Source organism: Pseudophryne corroboree, chromosome 8 (assembly GCF_028390025.1).
Source record: "Pseudophryne corroboree isolate aPseCor3 chromosome 8, aPseCor3.hap2, whole genome shotgun sequence".
NCBI lineage: Eukaryota > Metazoa > Chordata > Amphibia > Anura > Myobatrachidae > Pseudophryne > Pseudophryne corroboree.
In genome coordinates, this window is record NC_086451.1 from 29,400,454 (window position 1) to 29,425,185 (window position 24,732).

The 24,732-nt window shown below is 48.2% G+C and overlaps 1 long non-coding RNA gene across 1 annotated transcript in view; it reads left to right on the forward strand.

The window, feature by feature from the left end:
• Nucleotides 1–24,732, forward strand: part of LOC134947446 (uncharacterized) — a 148,200-nt gene that overhangs the window by 119,493 nt on the left and 3,975 nt on the right. The window lies entirely within an intron of this gene.

The following is a 24,732-nucleotide window of genomic DNA, read 5'->3' on the forward strand; positions in this document are numbered from 1 at the left end:
CCAAGCCGGGCAGCGCTGCAGCTGTTCACCCGTATGCTCCGCCCATCCTGTCTCCCCCTCTCCGGCCACAGCTCCGCTCCTGTCAGTGTCTGCCCGAAGACCCGACCACTCACTCCCCTCGTGCCCCCTACCCATGTCTGTCTGCTGCGCTGTGTAGTTCATAGCAGCAGACAGAGTGCGCTTCTCGTGCGCTCCTCTCCCCCCCACCTTCTTCCCTCCTGCCTACCATCTTGTACTGTACTGTATGGAGAGGGACTTCCGTTGAACAGAAGCCAGCAATTGAACGCACTGCAGATGGGTTGGCTCAAGTTATGTAAGTAGAGGAACAGTTACTCCATTTCTGATTAGGGGAAGGGAGACTCAACACATATTCACTCTTTCTCTCTTTACACTTACACACTCACTCTTTCCACACACACACACACACACACACACACACACACACACACACACACACACACACACACTTTTGCTCTCTCCCCCCTCTACCTGTCGTAACGTGTATAAGGAGCTGTACTGTGGCGTAACGTGTTTAAGGGGTAACACTGTACGGTGTAAGGTGACTTACAGATGTTACTACAGAGCCGTAACTAGGTGTGTGCCAGTGGTGCATTGCCCGCAGCGCATCTGCACTGTGGACACATCCGCTAGCACACACATGCCACGTAGGGCCGCGCCGCACAAGGGAGACCAGCGTGCAGCCGACCAGCTGCAGCGCCCGGCAACCTTGTCAGCGTGCGACATAGACTGCCGGCTGCTGCAGCTTGTGGTCTCCATACTGGTCTTCCCCGCTGTGTCAGGACTTCCCCGCTGTGTCAGGACCCGTGCTGTGGTCTCACGGCATCGGACTCTAGGAGCGCTGACTCCCCCCATGCTGTGGGCTCACCGGAAAAGTGGCGACTCCTTCAACGGCATGCAAGTCTCTCTCTCTCCCTCCCCCTCTCTCTCCTTCTCCCCCTTCTCACTCTCTCTCTCTACCCCTGCCTAATGTGTCAAAAGGGTGTCTCTGATGCCTAATGTGAAAAAAGGGGGACTCTGCCTGCTTAATGTTTAAAAAAGGGGGACTCTCCTGCTGTAATGCTTAAACAAGGGGGACCCTACTGCTGCAATGTGTAAAAAAGGGGACTCTCCTGCTGTAATGTGTAAAAAGGGGAACTCTGTCTGCCTAATGTGTAAAAAAAAGGGGACTCTGCCTGTCGTACTGTGCAAAAGGGGATTCTTCCTGCTGTACTGTGTGAAAGGGGACTCTTCCTGGCATAATGTATGACAGGTGCTCTACCTGGTGTAATGTGTGACAGGGGTTCTACCTGTTGTAGTGTGTGAAAGTGGCACTACTGTGCGGCGTAATTTGAATAATAGAGACTTCTGTACAGCGTAATATGAATTGGTACTATTTTGTGGCAACGACGTGCAGTGGTCCTATTTTCTATATGGGGGGGGAGCGCCAATGCTGTTTCTTGCACACAGCACTAAAATGTCTAGTTACGGCTCTGGACTGGAGGACTATGTATATATTAAGCTGGTCTGTAGGAATCAGTGAGAAGAAGGAGCAATCCCTGACCGAAGATCGAACCCGGGCCTCGGCAGAGGAAGCCATATCCTGACCACTGGATCACCAGGGACTTGGTGTTGATAGCAGGATGGTAAATGTATTGGTGAGATTGAACTGGATATACTGTCACAGGAGTGGGTGCTTGTGTACTCAAGGTTACTATGAAATAGGTTCTCTGGAGTTGCGCAGAACTGGGCTGGTTAATGGCGAGATTGAGAACCGGACTGGTTTCTGGTGAAACTGAGAACCGGGCTGATTACCGGTGAGACTGGGAACCGCACTGTGAACTGGGCTGTTGTACCGGTACACTGGAACGCAACTGTAATCCGGGTTGGTACCGGATATAACTGGAAACGCAACTGAAAGTAGAACGATGACTGTGGCTGTGACTTTAAAAAAAGGCTGGAGAACACTGCGGCTGTGGCTTTAAGACGAGACTGAAGAATACTGCCACTGTGTCTTTAAGATGGGACTGTAGAAATACTGGATATCAATGGTAACACAGCTGTAATCCAGACTGGGTAGCAAAAGAGCAGAGTTTTACAGGAACCGAAGTACAAGTGTTACCTTTAGGGAGCTCAGCTTCAAAGCTCACACAGAGCTGCGTGTGACACAAGGAACTGGCAAAGTCTCCAACTCAAGTCTCCTGACTTATACTTCCTGGTCCTTGGTGATTGGTGAGCAGTGTCAGGTGATTCAGAGAGTCTCAGGCTGGCACAGGATTGGACAGCTCTGGGTCAGGCGAACAGTCACTGTCACGTGAGTACTCTAGACTAGGCACTGATGTGGAGTGAGGCCTAGCAGGCCAAAAGAACACTGTAGCCTGAACTTCTGCAAACCAACAGAGGATGCTGACTTTTAGGCCTAAACTTCAGATTGCTGAATTCAGATTCACACAGAAGATTAATCACCACAGGTGGAGCTCATTAACTCTGCACTCAGGAAACTCATGGTACTGACAAGCTGTTTATCCCAGTGAGCAAAGAGACACAGCATCCAGGACAGATGACAGGGGTAAGTAACCAAATATGAGAACTATAGTCAGGATCGTGACAGTACCCCCCTCTTCAAGGGTGGACTCCGAACACCCATCTTGACACTTATAGGAACAGAAGAACTTAGAACCTTCGTTGATGCCTCTTCTTCTTATGGGAACATCTGGATTTAACCAGGGAAAGTGTAATTTCCTGTAAAGAAAAAACTTCCTAAGAAAACACTGGACCTCCCAGGGATGGAGAAGCATCATGAACTGGATCAAATTCAGAATCTGAGTCCAAGTCTAATGGAAAATACAAATCTCCCTTAGATACACAGTATGAAGATGACAAAGAAGTGCACTGGAGTTTTAAATTATTTGGCGGAGAACTTAGTATTGGGCTAGGAGAGACTCCTATATGACCAATTTTAATGGTCAGATCCTTGGAAGGACAGGACAAACTTCCTTCTGCATCAGACTGTTGCAGGTCGAATGAAGAAGCACGTGAATTCCCTTTTTGGCATGATTTTTTAACCGGGTCAGATTCCAAAGGTTTAGGGCTAAATTCTTTAACCACAACTTTACTAAAAGTCTGTGAATCATGAAACACAGGATCATTACTCTCAAAAAGCATGTTAGCCCACTCCAAAGCTTCCTCTGAATGCCAGGAACAGATGTCGAGTAATGTTGGAAGGCGTTACTGCACCCAAAGGATCCGAGTCTATCAGAGAGAGAAATCGATCAACTAGAGTGGCATATTGCAATAAATCTCCATCAAATAAAATAGGTGCTAAAGCAGTGGATGAAAGCTTAGAGTCTGAAACTGATGACGCACCCTCAGAAGCTGGATTGAAGATAGTTTGAGGGACATCAGACTGATGAAGAAATATCCTTTCTGAAGTTGTCTGGCTGAAATCCTCAACTGAGAAATCACTTGAAATGTCCTCCAGGACAGAGGCACTAGTAATTCTACCTGGCGCTGCGACACTTGCGTCTGCGACTGAGGTAAATGACTCTGGGGGATGGACAGAGGAAGCAACATCAGTAACCTTCTCAGCAATATTAGGCTGACGTCCTTTAACCAAATCAGCAGATGGAACAATAGATTGCTCAGAAATGCTTAGGGACAAAGCTGAGAAAACTGTACTCTGATCGGTATCCAGCTCTGTAGGATGTTCTGACTTTAAGTGAACAGCCTTGGGATTTTTTTTTTTTTAGCGGCTACAGCAGAATTATTCTGACATTGATGAGAAGAGGTATTAGAGTTCCCTGCAAAAGGTGTGGACTTAATGCTGGAAGACGGGAAAACAGAATCAGAGACAGACCGAAGTCTAATTTTAGAACTAGATGGTGGAAGTCCTTTACTGGGACTGACAAAAGTTCTTTACTCGAACCAATGCTTGGCATCAGTTTGAGTCCAGATGAGCTTGAACTGACTGAAACTTGAGAAATCTTTGGCTGGACGAGTAGGACTGGATTGGATCCGAGGATACTTGAATTGGCTGGAACCAAAGGAGACTGACCAGGCTGGTCCTGGAGTATTGCTGGACCGTCTGGAACCGGGACGGGCTGACTAGGCGGAGCCTGGAAAATTGCTGGACCAGCTGGAACTGGGACGGACTGACCAGGCTGGGCCTGGAGTATTGCTTGACCGGCTGCAACCAGAGGAGACGGATTCCGGCTGGAACCGGAGTGAGTAGAATCCAAGTGTTCAGATGGCCCATCCTGGACCTGAACCATGCTGGATGCCAACATGGTGGCGCTCTTAGGAGACGGCAATCAGGAGTTCATAACTGCATCTGTAGCACAAAGATTCCCAACTGGAAACTTGACTCTGGATACTTCCCTTGGGGCTGAAACTGTGGTGACCCCTCCTGGGGTTGACGAATCAGACACCTCTCTCAAGGTGATTTCCAGCAACCCTCCTGGGGTTGACAGATCAGATACTCCTTTTTGAGTAGAAGACTCATATGCCCCTACTAGAGCTTGAACATTGGATAACCCTCCTTTGCCTGAACACTCGGAACCCCCTCCTGCAGCTGGACACCTGGGACCCAATCCTGGGGCTGGACACTCTGAACCCCCTCCTGGGGCTGGGTGCTCTAAACCCGCTCCTTGGGCTGGACGCTCTGAACCCCCTGCTGGGGCTGGATGCTCTGAACACCCTCCTGGGGCTGGATGCTCTGAACCCCCTCTTGGGGATGAAGACAGATGCCCCTCTTTGGGCTGAAGGCACGGACATCCCTCCTTGGGCTGAAGACACGGATGCCCCTCCTTGGGCTGAAGACATGGATGCCCCTCCTTGGGATGAAGGTACGGATGCCCCTTCTTGGGCTGAAGGCACGGATGTCCCTCCTTGGGCTGAAGGCTTGGATGCCCCTCTTAGAGCTGAAGGCATGGATGCCCCTCTTTGGGCTGAAGACACGGACGCCCCTCTTTGGGCTGAAGACACAGACGCCCCTCTTTGGGCTGAAGAAACAGACGTCCCTCCTTGGGCTGAAGGCATGGACGCCCCTCCTTGGGCTGAAGGCATGGACGCCCCTCCTTGGGCTGAAGGCATGGACGCCCCTCCTTGGGCTGAAGGCAGGGACGCCCCTCCTTGGGCTGAAGGCACAGACGCACCTCCTTGGGATGAAGGCACGGATGCCCCTCCTTGCGCTGAAGGCACGGATACCCCTCCTTGGGCTGAAGGCACGGACGCCCCTCCTTGGGCTGAAGGCATGGATGCCCCTCCTTGGGCTGAAGGCATGGATGCCCCTCCTTGGGCTGAAGGCACGGATGCCCCTCCTTGGGCTGAAGGCACGGATGCCCCTCCTTGGGCTGAAGGCACGGATGCCCCTCCTTGGTCTGAAGGCACAGACGCCCCTCCTTGGACTGAAGGCACGGATGCTCCTCTTTGGGCTGAAGGCATGGATGCCCCTCCTTGGGCTGAAGGCATGGATGCCCCTCCTTGGGCTGAAGGCACGGATGCCCCTCCTTGGGCTGAAGGCACGGATGCCCCTCCTTGGGCTGAAGGCACGGATGCCCCTCCTTGGTCTGAAGGCACAGACGCCCCTCCTTGGACTGAAGGCACGGATGCTCCTCTTTGGGCTGAAGGCATGGACGCCCCTCCTTGGGCTGAAGACATGGACTCCTCTGTGACTTTAAATGGCTTAAACATTCTTTTCTGGACACCCAACTTGGGATAGGGTCTTTTAATCACAGGACTCCAGTCATAAATTTGAGTCTCTTTTAGAGTAGCCTTCTTGACACCCCCGTCAGAAGTAGCAGGATCGGCTACTGTGGATGACTGGTAGACATGAGTGCTATGATACTGAGATTTGTCACCATTTCCTGGCTTGCAAAGAATGCAATCCTTAACAAAATGACTGGAATTTCCACAGTACAGACAGAGGTGTAGCTCCCTACGCCGCTGACATTCATCTTCAGAGCGCTTAGGCCATGGGTAGCACCCATGCACAGGAGAAGAGACTTTAGAAACTGGATGGAACAAAACAGGATAAACAACGTTGGTGGTATTCCTGAGGAGTTCAGGCATCACAGAAAGAATACTGGTCAAAAGTTCTTGTAACTGTTATAACATCTGGTAGAGAATCCGCAGTTGGTCAGGAGTCTGAGTACAGAGAGTCCAAGAATCTCTGGAGAATAAGTTTTGCTGCAGACACTGTGCCAATTGATGCTGAGTCGACTCCAAACCCTCCAAGCATCCTGCAATATTGCTTAGGAGGTCTCGCATCAGACAAACACCTTCAGCCGAATCCATGGGGCCAGTTCCTACTGTCATGGCCGTGGTTTTTGTGAACCCGGTGTTAGGGAAGTCTGTGCGTGCGACGGGAGGACTATGTGTATATTAGGCTGGTCTGTAGGAATCAGTGAGAAGAAGGAGCAATCCCTGACCGGAGATCGAACCCGGGCTTTGGCAGAGGGAGCCGTATCCTGACCACTGGATCACCAGGGACTTGGTGTTGATAGCAGGATGGTGAATGTATTGGTAAGATTGAACTGGATATACTGTCACAGGAGAGGGTGCTTGTGTACTCAAGGTTGCTATGAAATAGGTTCTCTGGAGTTGCGCAGAACTGGGCTGGTTACTGGCGAGATTAGGAACCGGACTGGTTACTGTTGAGACTGAGAACCAGGCTGGTTACCAGTGAGACCGGGAACCGTACTGTGAATCGGGCTGTTGTACCGATATACTGGAACGCAACTGTAATCTGGGCTGGTACCGGATATAACTGGAAACGCAACTGAAAGTAAAATGATGACTGTGGCTGTGACTTTAAGACAAGGCTGAAGAACACTGCAGCTGTGGCTTTAAGAGGAGACTGTAGAATACTGCAGCTTTGACTTTAAGATGAGACTGCAGAATACTGCAGCTGTGGCTTTAAGATGAGACTGAAGAATAATGCAGCTGTGACTTTAAGATGAGACTGTAGAATACTGCAGCGGTGGCTTTAAGATGAGACTGAAGAATAATGCAGCTGTGGCTTTAAGATGAGACTGTAGAATACTGCAGCTGTGGCTTTAAGATGAGACTGAAGAATACTGCAGCTGTGGCTTTAAGATGAGACTGTAGAATACTGCAGCTGTGTCTTTAAGATGGGACTGTAAAAATACTGGATATCAATGGTAACACAACTGTAATCCAGACTGGGTAGCAAAAGAGCAGAGTTTTACAGGAACCGAAGTACAAGTGTTACCTTTAGGGAGCTCAGCTTCAAAGCTCACACAGAGCTGTGTGTGACACAAGGAACTGGCAGAGTCTCAAACTCAAGTCTCCTGACTTATACTTCCTGGTCCTTGGTGATTGGTGAGCAGTGTCAGGTGATTCAGAGAGTCTCAGGCTGGCACAGGATTGGACAGCTCTGGGTCAGGTGAACAGTCACTGTCACGTGAGTTCTCTAGACTAGGCACTGATGTGGAGTGAGGCCTGAACTTCTGCAAATGAACAGAAGATGCTGACTTTTAGGCCTAAACTTCAGATTGCTGAATTCAGATTCACACAGAAGATTAATCACCAAAGGTGGAGCTCGTTAAGTCTACACTCAGGAAACTCATGGTACTGACAGCTGTTTATCCCAGAGAGCAAAGAGACACAGGATCCAGGACAGATGGCAGAGGTAAGTCACCAAATATGAGAACAACAGTCAGGATCGTGACACGCAAACACCAGGTTCTATGAACTGCATCAGCTGCAGTCCTTAGAAGCTGGCTAGGCAGGGAGTGGCTTCCTTCAGGAAGTCAGCACTCTGCCAATCGCAGCCCGCTTTGGCAGTCCCGGAGGGAGGTAACACCTCCCAATGGGACTGCCTGTCCTGCTGGTGACTGGCAGGTAGGACTTCCAATAGGATGTCACTGCCAGTCACAATGAAGCCAATGCAGTCTCACGGACTGCATCTGGCTCACTGAGTTTAGGTGGCGGATTTTACCTGGGGAGCTGCAGTCCTGTAGACCATAGGTAGAATCCACCACTGCACAAGAGTGTGGCAATTACAGCTTAATACCAAAAAATGAAAAATCATGCACTTGGGTCTCAAAAATCCAAAGGGTAAATATAGTATTAATGGCACTATACTGGAAACTACTGAGGAGGAAAGGGATCTAGGAGTCACTATTTCAGGTGACATAATGGCAGGTAAGCAATGTAACAAGGCAATGAGGAAGGCTAGTCAGATGCTTGGGGCACTGGGAGAGGAATCAGCAGCAGAAAGAAAGAAGTAATAATGCCACTGTAGAGGTCATTGGTGCGGCCTCATCTAGAATATTGTGTTCAATTCTGGAGGCCATGTCTTTTAAAAGTATATTATACATTAGAGACTACATAGAAGGGCAACTAAAATGGTGCATGGCCTACATCACAAAACATACCCAGAAAGACTAAAAAAATCTCAATATGTATAGTTTGAAGCAGAGAAGAAAAAGGGGGGACATAATAGAAACTTTCACATATATCCAGTCCAGGGGGGAAGAGTATTAGAACATGAGGACATGCACTGAGACCGGAGGGGGGGGGGGGGGGGGGGAGGTTCAGGGGAAATTTGAGGAAACATTAGTTCACAGAAAGGGTATAGTGGACAAGTGGAATAGGCTCCCATTAGAGGTGGTAGAGGCTAAGACAGTAGAGAAATTTAAACATGCTTGGGATAGACATAAGGATCTCCTTACAAAGACATGAGGATCAAATAAGGTTTGGGGTAAAAATATGGTAAAAAAGGGTCAGACTAGATGGGCCAAGTGGTTCTTATCTGCCATCACATTCTATGTTTCTGTATGTCCTCCTTGGGCTAACAGAGGATCTGCATGAGTGACGGAGCTGCTGACACGAAGATACACATTAGAGCAATTGGGGACGGTTAGGTTTAGGCAGCGTGGAAGGGAGGGATAGGGTTAGGTACCACCAGAGAGGGTTAGGGTTATGCACCACTGGGGTGGGTTAGGGTAGGATTCAGGGGAGGGTTAGGGTACATTCTGGGGGCTGTCGGGATTCTGATGGTTGGGATGCAGCTGTCGGGATTTTGACCGCCGGCGTCTGAATCCACCGAGACATGGGAATGGGGTAAGACTTATAACACAGGAGATGTGGGACGCGGCACTCCTGTAGGATAAGCAATATACTGGAAGCCATCTACCACTGCTACGTGGACTGTTTAGCTACCACGCTACAGAACGTATATCTATCCACTGTTGAACATTAATAACTGCATTATCCTTTGGCACCAGTGAAGAGTCACTTGTACCTTACAAACCATTTCCCTTTGTATTATATCACTATTATTTATTCCGTCATTTTTAATATTCCACTGTATGTGACAGGTTATGTACACAATACTAGTTATATTGATTACATTTATATGTCATTATGAGCGGATGGTGGAAGCAGAGGAACACCTGGGAGCTGGGAAATTTTGGTATAGAATGTATTCCTCTGATTCCACACATCTGCAGAAAAGGTTTTTCATGAAACAAAATATTCCCTATGGACTTTAAGATTTGTCTCAGACCATCCCTGGGTCATCTTACTGAGGATGGGGTTCAGTATGATTTACAGATGGACACAATACCGACGGTCATAATCCCAACAGCCTTTGAGCTACAGACAAAATACCAACACTGTCAAAATACCAACATTCGTTATACCGACATGCTCAAAATGCCGACAGAGGGCCTAATTCGGATCTGATCGCAGCAGCAAATTTTTTAGCAAGTGGGCAAAACTATGGGGTCATTCCGACCCAATCGCACGCTGCGCTTCTTCGTGCAGGAGCGCACAGCCAATCAGGAGAGTGCCATGACATGGCGCTCCCTGATTAGCTGAAGGGACCCTCTTTGACAGGAGTCACAGGGGGGCCCGCCAGTCGGGGAAAGGGGTTCCATGTGTAAACATGGGACCCCTTTAAGTTCGTGGACCGGGTTTTTTGTTTTTTTTATTTTGCCAAGTACGTGGATTATAACTTTTAAGAAGAGGACAGATCTACACAGTAAGTAAGTATCATTTTATTTACAGGTACCCCTGGATTATACTGGACAAGGGGACCGGGTGCTTTGTGTCAACATAGGTAAGTATGTATGTAAGTGTGCATGTATGTACATTAAAGTTATACTTTCACGGTGTGTGTGTCTTGTTTTTATTTGGGCATTTTTTTTGTAGTAGAACGACAGGTACCAGCGGGCCCGTTTACCCCCGCATGCTGGTACTTGTGGTTCTCCAAGTACCAGCTTGCGGGGGAGGCTTGCTGGGACTTGTAGTTCTGCTACAAAAAACAATATTCTTTTTTTAAACAAAAGGCTATCAGCCTCCCATCCACCGCCCACATATGGGGGGACAGCCTTGGGCTTCACCCCTGGTCCTTGGGTGGCCGGAGGGGGGGACCACTTGATTTAAGGGGTCCCCATTCCTCCAGGGTGATTTAATGCCAGGGCCGCAAGGACCAATATAACAGTGTCCCCCAGCTGTAGCATTATCTCTCTGACTAGTGGAGCCCGGTGCGGGTGTAAAAAATACGGGGGACCCCTACGTTTTTTGTCCCCCATATTTTTTGCACCAGGACCAGGCGTAGAGCCTGGTGCTGGTTGTTTAAATATAGGGGAACCCCAGTTATATTTTTCCCTGTATTTTTACAACCAGGACCGGCTCAAAGAGCCCGAGAGGCTGGTTATGCTTAGGAGACGCAATTTTTTTTTCCAATTTTTTCACTAAACAGACCCTTTCCCATAGATAACCATGCACAGATTTCACTGATCCGTGCATGATTATCCAAACCCGCCTGGAAAAAGCAGGTCTATTTTTTTCTGCTTTTTTTAACGAAGCGTAAAAAAATACACCCGCAATTGAGCATTCAGAGACTAACACCCAAATACGAATGAATAGTAAATTCCCGTGTTGTATAAACAAACAGCCGCGTTTGACTGATGGTCTATTCATTCGTATTTCTGAACTTTGCCGACAAAACCATTACGAATTGCCCAAACACTGCAGAGATTTGTGCTTGGTAAATTCCCGTGTTGCCACTTAGAAAAAAAAAAAAAAAAATCGGACAAACTCTGATTTTTAGTAAATATACCCTCAAGTCGGCATTTTGAACACGCTGGCATAATGAATGTCAGTATTTTGACCGTCGGTCAATGGCTGTCGGGATTCTGACTGTCGGTATTGTGTCCGTCTGTAAATCAACTGCTAGCCAGGAGGATGGTCTACAGGAAAATGGCTGAGGTAGGAGACGGTGATATACAGAGCAGAGCATAATTAGTAATAATTGCAGGGCAGATCACTCACCTGATCACGCCGTCGCAGATGCAGGATTCTGGATAGTGTGTGAGAATGAATTCTGTACAAAGTGACCAGAATAAGGAGTTATTACTTATTAGACTTCCTGTCAGTACCTATGCCACCTTTATTTCCGAGAACTGGCATAGAATGCAGATAGACAATTATTTTTAATCTCTGTCTGGAAGGTGAGAGCTGCCATCCTGTCTACATTTCTATAAACAGAACATGTGGCTACACTAATGCATTAGGCTGTAGTCAGAGCCGACCCTAACCAATTTTTTTTTTATCTCAAACTTTATTGAAAAAGTCAACACAAAATATAACAATGTTATATAAAAGAACTATCCCTAACCAATTTGATGCCCTAGGGAAGATTTTGGCTGTGCCCCCTATCAGATAATCTCACCGCCAAGTTTAGTATTTATGGGCCTAATTCAGATCTGTTCGCACGCAGGCTGTTTTTTTCACTGCTGCGACCAGGTAATCACCGCCTACAGGGGGAGGGGGTAATCGCTGTGCAGGGGTGCGATCGGCTGTGCAGAGAGCTGCACAAACAAAAGTTTGTGCAGTTTCTGCACAGCCCAGGATTTACTCAGCCGCTGCGACTACCAGGGATGTTGCTGACGTCTGGAACCCCTCCCCCAAGGAAACGGTTGGGCCCGCCTTCGTTTTTCCAGACACTCCCAGAAAACGGTGAGTTGCCACCAACGAACGCCTTCTGTCTGTCAATCGTCTTGCAGTCGCCGGTGCGATCGCTTTCTTCGTAAGATCCATTGCTGCCAGGTGACGGCCGGCGATGGCGGCCGATGCACCTGCGCATTGCGGGTCACACGCATGTGCAGTTCAGACCCGATCGCATGGCTGCGAAAAATGCAGCGTGCGATCGGGCCTGAATGACCACCTCTATGCAGACAGCAAAAATAACTAATTGGTTTATGATTTTTATTTAATTGTTAAAGAAACACGTGCTAAACGCACAAACTATACAGCTACAGAATCTTACAGAAGCAGCGGGAGAGGCCATCAGTGCAATACAGAAGGTAATGTGGTAAGGGCCATTGGTATTAAACTGTAACTAAAGAAAATAGGGACATGTTGTTTATGGGAAAGGCCTTTATACCATACTTGCCTACTCTCCCGGAATGGCCGGGAGGCTCCCGAAAATCGGGTGTCCCTCCCGGCCCCACGGAAGAGCAGGCAAGTCTCCCGGAATCGGGGGTCCCCCTGCCCGTCCGCCCACTTTGTGTGTAAAGTGGGCGGTCCGGGCAGTTGATGACGCGATTCTTGCAGAATCGCGTCATCATAGCCACGCCCCCTGCAGTGTAATGCAGGAGATCGCGGCATTACAGAGCGGGGGCGTGGCTTAAAGCGGCGTCAGCGAGACCCCCCCCGTCCCGTCCCGCCTCCGGACCACCTCCTCACCACATCCAGCCCTCCCCTGCCCCCTTGCTGTGCCGACCTGGCTGCTCTCTCCCGCAGAGAGCAGCCAGAATGTCGGCAACTATGCTTTATACCCCCACCTCAGAATGCATTCTGTATGGCACATTCAGCACCCTTCTCCCCTCACAGCACATCACCCCTCTCTCCTCACAGCACAACAACACTATCCCCTCACAGCACATCACCCCTTTCCCCTGACAGCACAGCACCCCTCACAGCACCCTTCTCCCCTCACAGCACATCACCCCTCTCCCCTCACAACACAACACCCTTCTCCCCTCACTGCACAGCACCCCTTTCACCTCACAGCACAACAACACTATCCCCTCACAGCACATCACCCCTTTCCCCTGACAGCACAGCACCCCTCACAGCACCCTTCTCCCCTCACAGCACAGCACCCCTCTCCCCTCACAGCACAACACTCTTCTCACCTCACTGCACAGCACCCGTCGCCCCTCACAGCACCCCTTACAGCACAGCACAAAACCCTTCTCTCACAGCACAGCACTCCCTTCCCCTAACAGCACAACACCGCTCTCCCCTCACAGCACAGCATCCGTCTCCCCTCACACTACAACACCCCTCTCCCCTCACAGCACCCCTCACAGCACAGAACCCTTCTCCCCTCACAGCACAGAACCCTTCTCCCCTCACAGCACAGCACCCCCTTCCCCTCACAGCACAACACCGCTCTCCCCTCACAGCACAGCACCCCTCTCCCCTCACACTACAACACCCCTCTCCCCTCACAGCACCCCTCACAGCACAGCACCCTTCTCCCCACACAGCACAACACCCATCTCCCCTCACAGCACCCCTCTCCCCTAACAGCACAGCACCCCTCTCCCCTCACAGCACAGCACCCCTCTCCCCTCACAGCACAGCACCCCTCTCCCCTCACAGCACAACACCCATCTCTCCTCACAGCACAGCACCCCTCTCCCCTAACAGGACAGCAACCCTCTCCCCTCACAGCACAGCACCCCTCTCCCATCACTTATACCCCTTTCACATCGCACAAATAACCCGGTACCGACACGGCATATTGCCGTGTCGACCCGGGTCAGTGTGCGATGTGAAAGCACACTGGCCGATTTAGCGGGTCGCCTGACCCGGTAAATCAACCCGGTAAAAAAGAAGGGTTTTACCCGGGTTGATTACCGGGTCAGGTGCGGTGTGAATGGGAGCCTTGTCAATGCGACACGGTTCCCATTCCCAAGATAGGGAGAGGCGGCGCAGGAGATGAGCTCATCTCCCGACGCCGCCTCCACCCCCGCCCCTGCTGCTGCTGCGCGCTCCGTTGTTATGGCAACCGACCCGGTATATTGCCGGGTCGGAAAGCCTGCAACGGAGCGCAAATGCCGGATCCCACCCGGTAAGGACACGTTTCTCTTACCGGGTAGGATCCGGCATTTGCGATCTAAATGCAGCATTACATTACAGGCTGACTTACGTAAGAGTTACAGGCAGCCTCGGCTGCCCCTGCTTTTTATGGCTTTTTGCAGTTTTGCGCAGCTGGACTTGGTGGCTGCAGCCTGCTGGAGAAGGAACCGCGAATTGTGACTCACAACTTCGCAAAGGCACATGGGAGGAGCTGCTGCCGCTGGGTATCTGCAGCAGCCCTCCCGCGGCCATTTGCTAGTACTGCACACATGCGCTGAAGATGTTTCTGACTGCTTCCCGATCGCGGTAGCCGCCGTCCAGCCCGGAAAGCAGTGAGTGTTATAGGTTTGCTGAATAAATAGATTTTTATTCACAATAATTACATATGGTGAGATTTTCCCATTGTATCTGTCATCGCTGAAACTAGTTTTCCATTATTTTTTGTGGAGTGCCTGAGTGCCGAATTTACCAAGTCCATGAATACGAAGCAGATATATGAAGCAGTGAAAAGAGTGGAGAAGTGAGCCTGTGGAGAAGTTGCCCATGGCAACCAATCAGCTGCTCCATACAATTGTATAGTATGCAAATTATAAATGTTACTTCAATGCTGATTGGTTGCCATGGCCAACTTCTCCACTGGTTCATTTCTCCACACTTTTCACCGCTTCACAAATAGACCCCCAAAGATCTCCTATGCACTAGCCACCAAGTGTCACCAGGTAATACCAATAATAGTGCAGAAACTGAGGATGATGAACACTTGTTGGCTGTTGGCCACGGTCTGGTCAGTCTATTAATAGTGGTAGGTGGAGACCACTGTAGGATGGCTCTAAGATGCAAGCTTGCCACAAGCAGGACATGGATGGAATAAGTCTGTTGCTCCAGGAAATGTTTAGACGTAGGATGTGTTTGAGGCTTCATGAGTAAACTACTGTATACCACTGGTAAAGTTCTGATACACATCTGTACTTAACCAAAAAACCACAACAGTCCATAGTAGCGCTCTTCATAGATTTAAGATAATTAAAAACAATGACTTGTAGCTTAAATGAAATTAAAAAAAACATTTAATATATAAAAATAAAGATAGAAAAATCTTAACAATAAAAATGCAATAATAGCAAGTGATTATATGAAAAGAGCAGATAACTAAAATCTGTAAATCTCTTCTGGTATCTTTCCTTCTCTGTTTAAGCATGCAGTGATTACTCCCATTCTGAAAAAACTAAATTCTGACCCAAACACTCTCTCTAACTACCGTCCCATCTCTCAGCTTCCATGCCCCTCCAAGCTACTTGAGAGACTTGCCTACACTTGCCTTACACACTTTCTTAACTCCCACAACTTACTAGACCCACTTCAGTCAAGCTTTCGTGCCCAACACTCCACAGAGACGGCACTGACCAAAGTAGTAAACGATCTGGTCACTGCTAGATCTAAAGGCCATTACACACTTCTTATTCTTCTAGATCTCTCTGCTGCTTTTGACACTGTTGACCACTCTCTTCTCATACAAACACTAAAATCCCTAGGTCTTCAGGACACAGCCCTTACTTGGTTCTCATCCTACCTCTCTAATCGCTCCTTCAGTGTTCACGTCTCTGATTCTACCTCCTCTTCTCTACCTCTATCAGTTGGAGTACCACAAGGCTCAGTCTTAGGTCCTCTGCTTTTCTCAATCTATACCTCATCTATTGGTAAACTAATCAGCTCCTTCGGATTTCAATATAATTTGTACACTGATGATACTCAAATCTACCTATCCTCCCCAGATTTATCATCATCTGTATTGGTCCGTGTCGCTGAATGCCTGTCTGCTATTTCATCTTGGATGTTATCTCGCCACCTCAAACTCAACATTTCCAAAACAGAATTAATTATTTTCCCGCCAGCCAAGAGTAGTTACCAACCTGATATCTCCATAACTGTTGACAATGTGACTATCCACCCTACCCCACAAGCTCGCTGCCTAGGTGTCATCCTTGACTCTGAACTGTCCTTTGTTCCACACATTTAATCTGTCTCCAAATCATGTTGCATGCATCTAAAAAACATATCCAAAATACGTCCTTATCTTACACAAGACACTGTAAAAACTGTAAGCCATGCACTCATCATCTCCCGCATTAATTATTGCAATAGTCTCCTAACTGGTCTTCCCAAACATAGGCTCTCACCACTACAATCCATTTTGAATGCAGCTGTGAGGCTAATCTTCCTCGCTAGACGTTCATCGTCTGCAGATCCGCTCTGTCAGTCCCTCCATTGGCTACTGGTATTCTATCGTATTCAATATAAAATACATTTACTTACATACAACGCTATTAACCAAACTGCACCAACATACATCTTTTCATTCAACTAAAAATTTCTCCCTACCAGACCTCTCCGCTCTGCACAAGGTCTACGTCTCTCATCCACACATATTACCTGTTCCCACTCAAAATTACAGGACTTTACCCGGGCTTCACCCACTCTGTGGAATGCCATCCCACGCACAATAAGACTCGCCTCTAGTCTCCAAATCTTTAAACGTTCCCTGAAAACTCACCTTTTCAGACAAGCCTATCAAATTACAGACCACCCATATAACATTTAATGCTCTCTTTCTAATCACATCCTCTCTGTACAGTGCACATAACCTCACATTTTGTCTTCAAACATTGCTGGGTGATGATATCATACAACCCATTAAGAACCTTGCAACCTGGTGGACCATTATGCAATAGGTAGCATCTATCCTTGTGTGTCAATGCCTATTTCCCTATAGATTGTAAGCTTGCGAGCAGGGCCTTGAAGTTCTTACCTCTATGTCTGTCTGTTTTTACCCAGTTTTGTTCTATTACTGTTGTTCTAATTGTAAAGCGCAATGGAATATGCTGCACTATATAAGAAACTGTTAATAAAGAAATAATAAATAAATAAATATTTTCAGTAGCCGCTTCGTTAAACACACCTTATCAGCGCCTGTTTAAGAGCTTTGATTGGATCTTCCATTTGCAATTACTTCTGTACTTAGCACTGATACTAATAGAGCCAAGTGTAGCAGAGGTAACCTGGGTAAAACCAAGGTCTGGTACACAACAGTGTCTTAGCCAGTTTCTGGTTCATGGATAAACCCAAGACATGAAGCAGGTAAACCAGAATGTCTGCGAGACTCCTGAATCTTGGATGGCTCTCCTGGACGCTTGAAAGAATAGCAAGTCTCTATGCCGCCCACTTCCCAAGTGAAGTGGGTGGTCCATCGGCTTGATGACACGATGCGCACTGAACCATGGGACCATGAAGATGCTTTTGCAGAGCCACACTCCTGCACCGCCCATCTAGCTGCCCCCTTCCTGAAGTCCTGGCTACACGGTGACCATGTTTCCAGATATATAGTGGATGAGGCTGAGGTACACTGGGTACCGATGGTGATTTGTACCAGGCTCAGTATAAACCTCATAAGAATCACCATGTGTTACGTAAGCGGCCGCAGCGTCCACCGACTAAGCAAAGATAAATAATATACTACTTATAGTTCTGTATTTGTAGTGATAATGGAATTGTTTATGAGGTCGCCTGAGGGTATTTGGTGGAGCAGGGGCAGTTTGCCTAGAGCATCTAGAAACCGGCCCTGGGTGCCGCCCCCTTGGCACTGCACTCTGAGTGGAGGCACTGGTCCGCGGGTGTGGTATGTAGGGTCGACAGTAACTCTGTCGACAATGTTTAAGTCGACCACTATTGGTCAATAGTAACTAGGTCGACAGGGATGCTAGGTCGACATGGTCTAGGTCAAAAGGTCGACATGAGTATTTTATGTTTTTTGATGTGGTTTTCTCCGTACAGTGACCGGGAACCCCAATTAGCACACCGTGTCTCCTCGCATGGCTCACTTTGCTCGCACAGGTTACTGTTCCCAATTGTAGTCCACGTGGATCGTAAAGTATGAAAAAGGTCAAAAAAATAAATAAAAAGTGAAAAACTCATGTCGACCTTTTGTCATGTCGATTTAGTACATGTCGACCATGAGTCCCTGTCGAACTAGAAAAAATGTCGACCTACTTACTGTCGACCAATAGTGGTCGACCTAAACATTGTCAACCTAGCTACTGTCGACCTAGAGACTGGATCCCCTGGTCCACACCCTTCCCTATGACCCTGATTATTGGTTTGCTATTGCATTAACCGCTGGATTGGAATTCTGCATTATACCGGACATAGGCAAACGCAGGGGGGGTTTCTGGTTGCCTGGAAACCCCCCCCCCCCTCCTCTTGGCAAGTGGCTCAAATTATAACAATAGCAATAGTATATAATATGAAGGTAGCTGCCAGGGAGAAGAGACAGAAGCCTTTCCATGAGGTGGGAGAATGTGTGCTTAGAAAGTGCACTTCTGTATACTACTGGTTCTATTATGTTTATTTATTTATCATGGTATGATTAACCTTTTCCTGACCACTTATCTTATTTATATTGTTTAAATATGTTTGATACTGCCTATACTATAGACAATCTATAGCGTTAAATAATAATACTCTATTCCATACAGTATCCAATGTATAAAAAGTACCAATGTTCAGGGTCGTTACTAGGTTCTTCTACCGCTCCCCCAGACTCCTGCACTTGCTCCGCAGAGTGAGAGATTATGGATTGCATTTGGAAACCCCCCTCTAGAATTCCTTCATTTGCCACTGGCCGGTCACTGGATTTAGAAGCTCATTTACTAATGGGTGAAAACCCCAGTGATGGTGAAAACGGGTGTAATACTGTAATGCTTTGCAAGGGGAAGCCTATTTAACAAGCGTTGCGACTGTACATGAGCTTCCGCAATAATTATTCAGTGATAGCCATCTCATGGTGACGGTAACAGAAGGAAATGAATGGGAAAAAAAATATTTAATTTTGTATAAAGCATTTTTGATTTTAAATGATATTTATAAAAAAAAAATTCTAACTTTTTAAAATTTTTGGCTGTTTTTTATTTATTTATACCAAGCGGAACTGAAAGCCTATGCCCAGGCTCTCAGTTTCACTATGCATGCAGAAACCAGCTTGCCAGGTCACGCATATACATATCATCGGAGACTGGCCCTAGGTGAAGTGGTAAACGAACCCTTCCAGCTGTGGCCCGCTATTGATGAAGCAACTGAGTACTGCATATTCATAAATATGCCGCTGCACTAGCCGACAGGGCCGGATCTAGGCCTTGTGGCGCCCAGGGCGGAAAATAGGGGCGTGGCTTTGGAGAAGGGGCGTGGTCAGTTATGCCCCCCTGTAGCTGTACCCCCCAGTACTGTGCCCCCTGTACTCTGCCCCAGTACTGTGCCTCCTGTACTGTGCCCACAGTAGCGCCGATCACCCCCAAAAAAGAAAATAAATGAAAAAATACCATCCCCACTCCGGTTTCCCGTCCGCTGCTGTCTTCCGTCTTCGGCCGCTGGTGTCACACCTCGGATCTATGGGAGAGAAGTCATGACGTCTCTCCCATAGCACAGCATAGACACTAACAGTCATTTATGACCCCTAGCGTCTATGTGCAGGTCCCACAATGCCGTGCAGTGCGCGATGTCATCATCGCGCACTGCACAGCACCACACAGCACCGGGGGGCACCACCAATAGCGGATCTTGCCACGGCAGCGGCGCGCCCGTAGCAAGATCTGCTACTGACTAGACGCCAGGTAAGAAGCCTGCTGTGCATTAGCCACAAGACCTGCAGCTCACTAACCACCAGAATGAGACCTGTATTGTACAATTGTTGTCTTAGTCTAAACACGGATCCCATGCAAATATCCACGCACACTGTATCGTTGCATACAGACTAAGACTGAAAGTGCGGATGGATTCGTCCAATAACGTATCGCTCTGTCTGGGAGATGGGCAGGCACTGGGAGTCTTACGGGAGTATCATGGGAGTGTCATTGGGGGGGGGGGGGGGGGTGTAGGAAGACTACCGTGCTCGTTTGTGGCATGCAAACCCTACATAGGGGTGAGTGTATGTCCCAATACTAGTAATGACGGATGTGGCTGTGGATGAAAAACATTGGGTAACCCGTCTGGCAAATGTGGAGTTCATGGGGGACTTCATTCAGGCTTCCAGATCCCAGGATTGCCTCTGGAATACTATTTCTAATAGGCAAAAGAGGGCTGTAGTGCTGGAGGAGTTGGTTAAGGTCGGCCTGCCATTCTACCCTATGGCAAATGCTGACTGGGTGCGAGCATAAACTACCAATATGAAGACAGTTTTTGAGAAGGAGCAAAACAAGAGGGAGTCATCAAACAAATCGGGGGCAGGAGCAGATGAAGTATACGTGCTCAGGTTGTGGTACTTTGACCTCCTGTCGTTCACCGTGGACCAGGAGTTGCCTAGGCCCTCCATCGCCAATTTACCTACGGACTTAGGTGCCGCGTGTTCTGCGTCTCCCACCCCTGAACTGGAGGTTATTCCCTTTAGTGGCGTTGTAAGTACACAGTAAATAATAAATATAACACACGTTTCAACATTTTATTTTAAAACAAAACATCATCAAAAAACAAGAATTGCACAGTAAAGGTAGCAAGTGATAGCAAGCCATTGGGTGGAATTCAATTGTTTGAAAAGTTGGTTGGGTGTCTGTTTTTTTCTGTCTATTAGATAGGAAAAAACAGACACCCAACTGACTTTTCAAACAATTGAATACCCCCTTCCCCATTAGATTATATCATGTCGTCCAGCCATGGCACAGTGTCTCTACACCATTAAAGTACTGCAAATTCTCATCCCTGGTCAATGTAGCAAGGGCACTGGGATTTCTGCTTTGATTGGTCTCCACAGGTGTAATCCCTATGGCCTCCTCAACAGTTTCGCTGTCATTCATGCTGGAAACAGTGCCGTGTGTTGAATGTGATTTACGGCGTAGATAGTTGCACAACACGCCAGAACTACCTTGTCAATTTTGTCTAATCACAGAATAACGGCAGTATGAAAAATGCAAAACTTGCTGCTAAGTGTGCCAAGAGTATTCTCAACCACTTGCCTAGCTCGAGACAACCAGTAAATGAAGACACTGCGTTCTCGATTAAGTGCCCTCTGTAGGTATGGTTTGAAAACATTAGCATACACAGCAAACGCCCCATCAGCCACAAACACAAAGTTCAAGCCATATATATTCTGTGTCCGCTCTGGCTCTGGTAAGTTCAGTTTCTCATGGAACATGGTCTTTTCCAGTGCACCACCATCGGACACCCTCCCATTTTTTCCACTGTCTACAATGATGAATTTGTATCTTGCATTGGCAATGGCCATTAAAACAAAGCTAAAGAACCCCTTATGATTATTAAAAAAAGAACCACTACTAGCTGGTGGCATAGGCCCTCATTCCGAGTTGTTCGCTCGCTAGCTGCTTTTAGCAGCTTTGCACACGCTAAGCCGCCGCCTACTGGGAGTGAATCTTAGCTTAGCAGAATTGCGAACGAAAGATTTGCATAATTGCGAATAGAAATTTATTTGCAGTTTCTGAGTAGCTCGAGACTTACTCTGCCACTGCGATCAGTTGAGTCAGTTTTGTTCCTGGTTTGACGTCACAAACACACCCAGCGTTCGTCCAGACATTTCCCCGTTTCTCCAGCCACTCCCGCGTTTTTCCCAGAAACGGCAGCGTTTTTCCGCACACTCCCAGAAAACGGTCAGTTTCCGCCCAGAAACACCCACTTCCTGTCAATCACACTCCGATCACCAGAACGATGAAAAATCCTCGTTATGCCGTGAGTAAAATACCTAACTTTTGAGTAAAATAACTAAGCGCATGCGCAGTAAGCGACTAATCGCAATATAGCGAAACTCGGCAACGAGCGAATAACTCGGAATGAGGGCCATAATGCGGATGTGTTGCAGTCTATGGCTCCTCCACAATTTGGAAAATTCCATTGTTTATGAAATTCTTTTGCAATAGTCTGCCACTCCTCAACAGTTGCAGGGAATTGAAAGACAAAAGTAAAAATGTAAAAACAATTATTATTTCTCTAACGTCCTAGTGGATGCTGGGGACTCCGTAAGGACCATGGGGAATAGACGGGCTCTGCAGGAGACTGGGCACTCTAAAGAAAGATTTAGTACCATCTGGTGTGCACTGGCTCCTCCCTCTATGCCCCTCCTCCAGACCTCAGTTAGAATCTGTGCCCGGCCAGAGCTGGGTGCTTTTAGTGAGCTCTCCTGAGCTTGCTAATAAGAAAGTATTTTAGTTAGGTTTTTATTTTTTATTTTCAGAGAGCTTCTGCTGGCAACAGACTCTGCTACGTGGGACTGAGGGGAGAGAAGCAAACCTACTAACTGCGGCTAGGTTGCGCTTCTTAGGCTACTGGACACCATTAGCTCCAGAGGGATTGAACACAGGACCTGACCTTGTCGTCCGTTCCCGGAGCAGCGCCGCCGTCCCCCTCGCAGACCCAGAAGACAGAAGCCGGCGGGTTTAAGCAAGAAGACGTCCAAATCGGCAGCAGAAGACTCCTGTCTTCATACGAGGTAGCGCACAGCACTGCAGCTGTGCGCCATTGCGCCCACACTAACCCACACACTCCGGTCATTGTAGGGTGCAGGGCGCAGGGGGGGGCGCCCTGGGCAGCAATTAAGTACCTCATGGCAAAAGCAGCATATATACAGTTGGACACTGTTATATGCATGAGCCCCCGCCATTATTTTACACAAAATCGCGGGACAGAAGCCCGCCACTGAGGGGGCGGGGCCTTCTTCCTCAGCACTCACCAGGGCCATTTTCTCTCCACAGCTCCGATGAGAGGAAGCTCCCCAGGCTCTCCCCTGCAGATTCACGGTAGAAAGAGGGTACAAAAAAGAGAGGGGGGGCACATAAATTTAGGCGCATTAATCAGATATACAGCAGCTACTGGGTAAACACTAAGTTACTGTGTGATTCCTGGGTCATATAGCGCTGGGGTGTGTGCTGGCATACTCTCTCTCTCTGTCTCTCCAAAAGGCCTTGTGGGGGTCCTGTCCTCATTTAGAGCTTCCCCTGTGTGTGTGGTGTGTCGGTACTCGTGTGTCGAAATGTTTGACGAAGAGGGCTATGTGGAGGCAGAGCAAGTGCAGTTGACTGACGTGTCGCCACCAACGGTGCAGACACCTGATTGGATGGATATGTGGAAGGTGTTAAATGATAATGTAAACTCCTTACATAAAAGGTTTGATAAAGTTGATACCTTGGGACAGTTAGGGTCGCAACCCATGCCTGATCCTACAGCGCAGAGGCCCTCAGGGTCTCAAAAGCGCCCACTATCCAAAATGGTTGACACAGATATCGACACGGATTCTGACTCCAGTGTCGATGACGATGATGCAAAATTGCAGCCTAAAATGACTAAAGCCATCCGCTACATGATTTTAGCAATGAAGGATGTTTTGCACATTTCAGAGGTAGACCCTGTCCCTGACAAGAGGGTTTATATGTATGGGGAGAAAAAGCAAGAGGTGACTTTTCCCCCTTCACATGAGTTGAATGAATTATGTGAAAAAGCGTGGGATTCCCCCGATAAGAAAGCACTGATTTCCAAAAGGTTACTTATGGCGTACCCCTTCCCGCCAACGGACAGGATGCGCTGGGAATCCTCCCCTGTGGTAGATAAAGCTCTCACACGCTTATCTAAGAAGGTGGCCCTGCCGTCACAGGATACGGCCGCCCTAAAGGATCCTGCGGATAGAAAGCAGGAAAGTATCCTGAAATCTGTTTATACACATTCCGGTACTCTACTGAGGCCGGCAATTGCGTAGGCTTGGATGTGTAGTGCTGTAGCAGCATGGACAGATAATCTGTCTGAGGGAATGGATACCTTAGACAGGGATACCATTATGCTGACCCTGGGGCATATAAAAGACACTGTACTATATATGAGGGATGCCCAGAGGGACATTTGCCTACTGGGCTCTAGAATTAATGCAATGTCAGTTTCTGCCAGGAGGGTCCTGTGGACTCGGCAGTGGACAGGTGATGCCGACTCCAAGAAACACATGGAGGTGTTACCTTACAAGGGTGAGGAATTGTTTGGGGACGGTCTCTCGGACCTGGTTTCCACAGCTACTGCTGGGAAGTCAAACTTTTTGCCATATATCCCCTCACAACCTAAGAAAGCACCGTATTACCAAATGCAGTCCTTTCGCTCACAAAGAAGCAAGAAGGTCAGAGGTGCGTCCTTTCTTGCCAGAGGCAGGGGTAGAGGAAAAAAGCTGCACCTTACAGCTAGTTCCCAGGAACAGAAGTCCTCCCCGGCTTCCACTAAATCCACCGCATGACGCTGGGGCTCCACGGGTGGAGCCAGGAGCGGTGGGGGCGCGTCTCCGACATTTCAGCCACCAGTGGGTTCGCTCACAGGTGGATCCCTGGGCTATACAGATTGTGTCTCAGGGATACAATCTAGAATTCGAAGTGATGCCCCCTCACCGTTACCTCAAATCGGCCCTGCCAGATTCCTCCATAGAAAGGGAAGTAGTGTTAGTGGCAATTCACAAACTATTTCTCCAGCAGGTGGTGGTAAAGGTTCCCCTTCTTCAACAGGGAAAGGGATACTATTCCACAATGTTTGTGGTACTGAAACCGGATGGTTCGGTCAGACCCATATTGAATTTAAAGTCCCTGAACATTTATC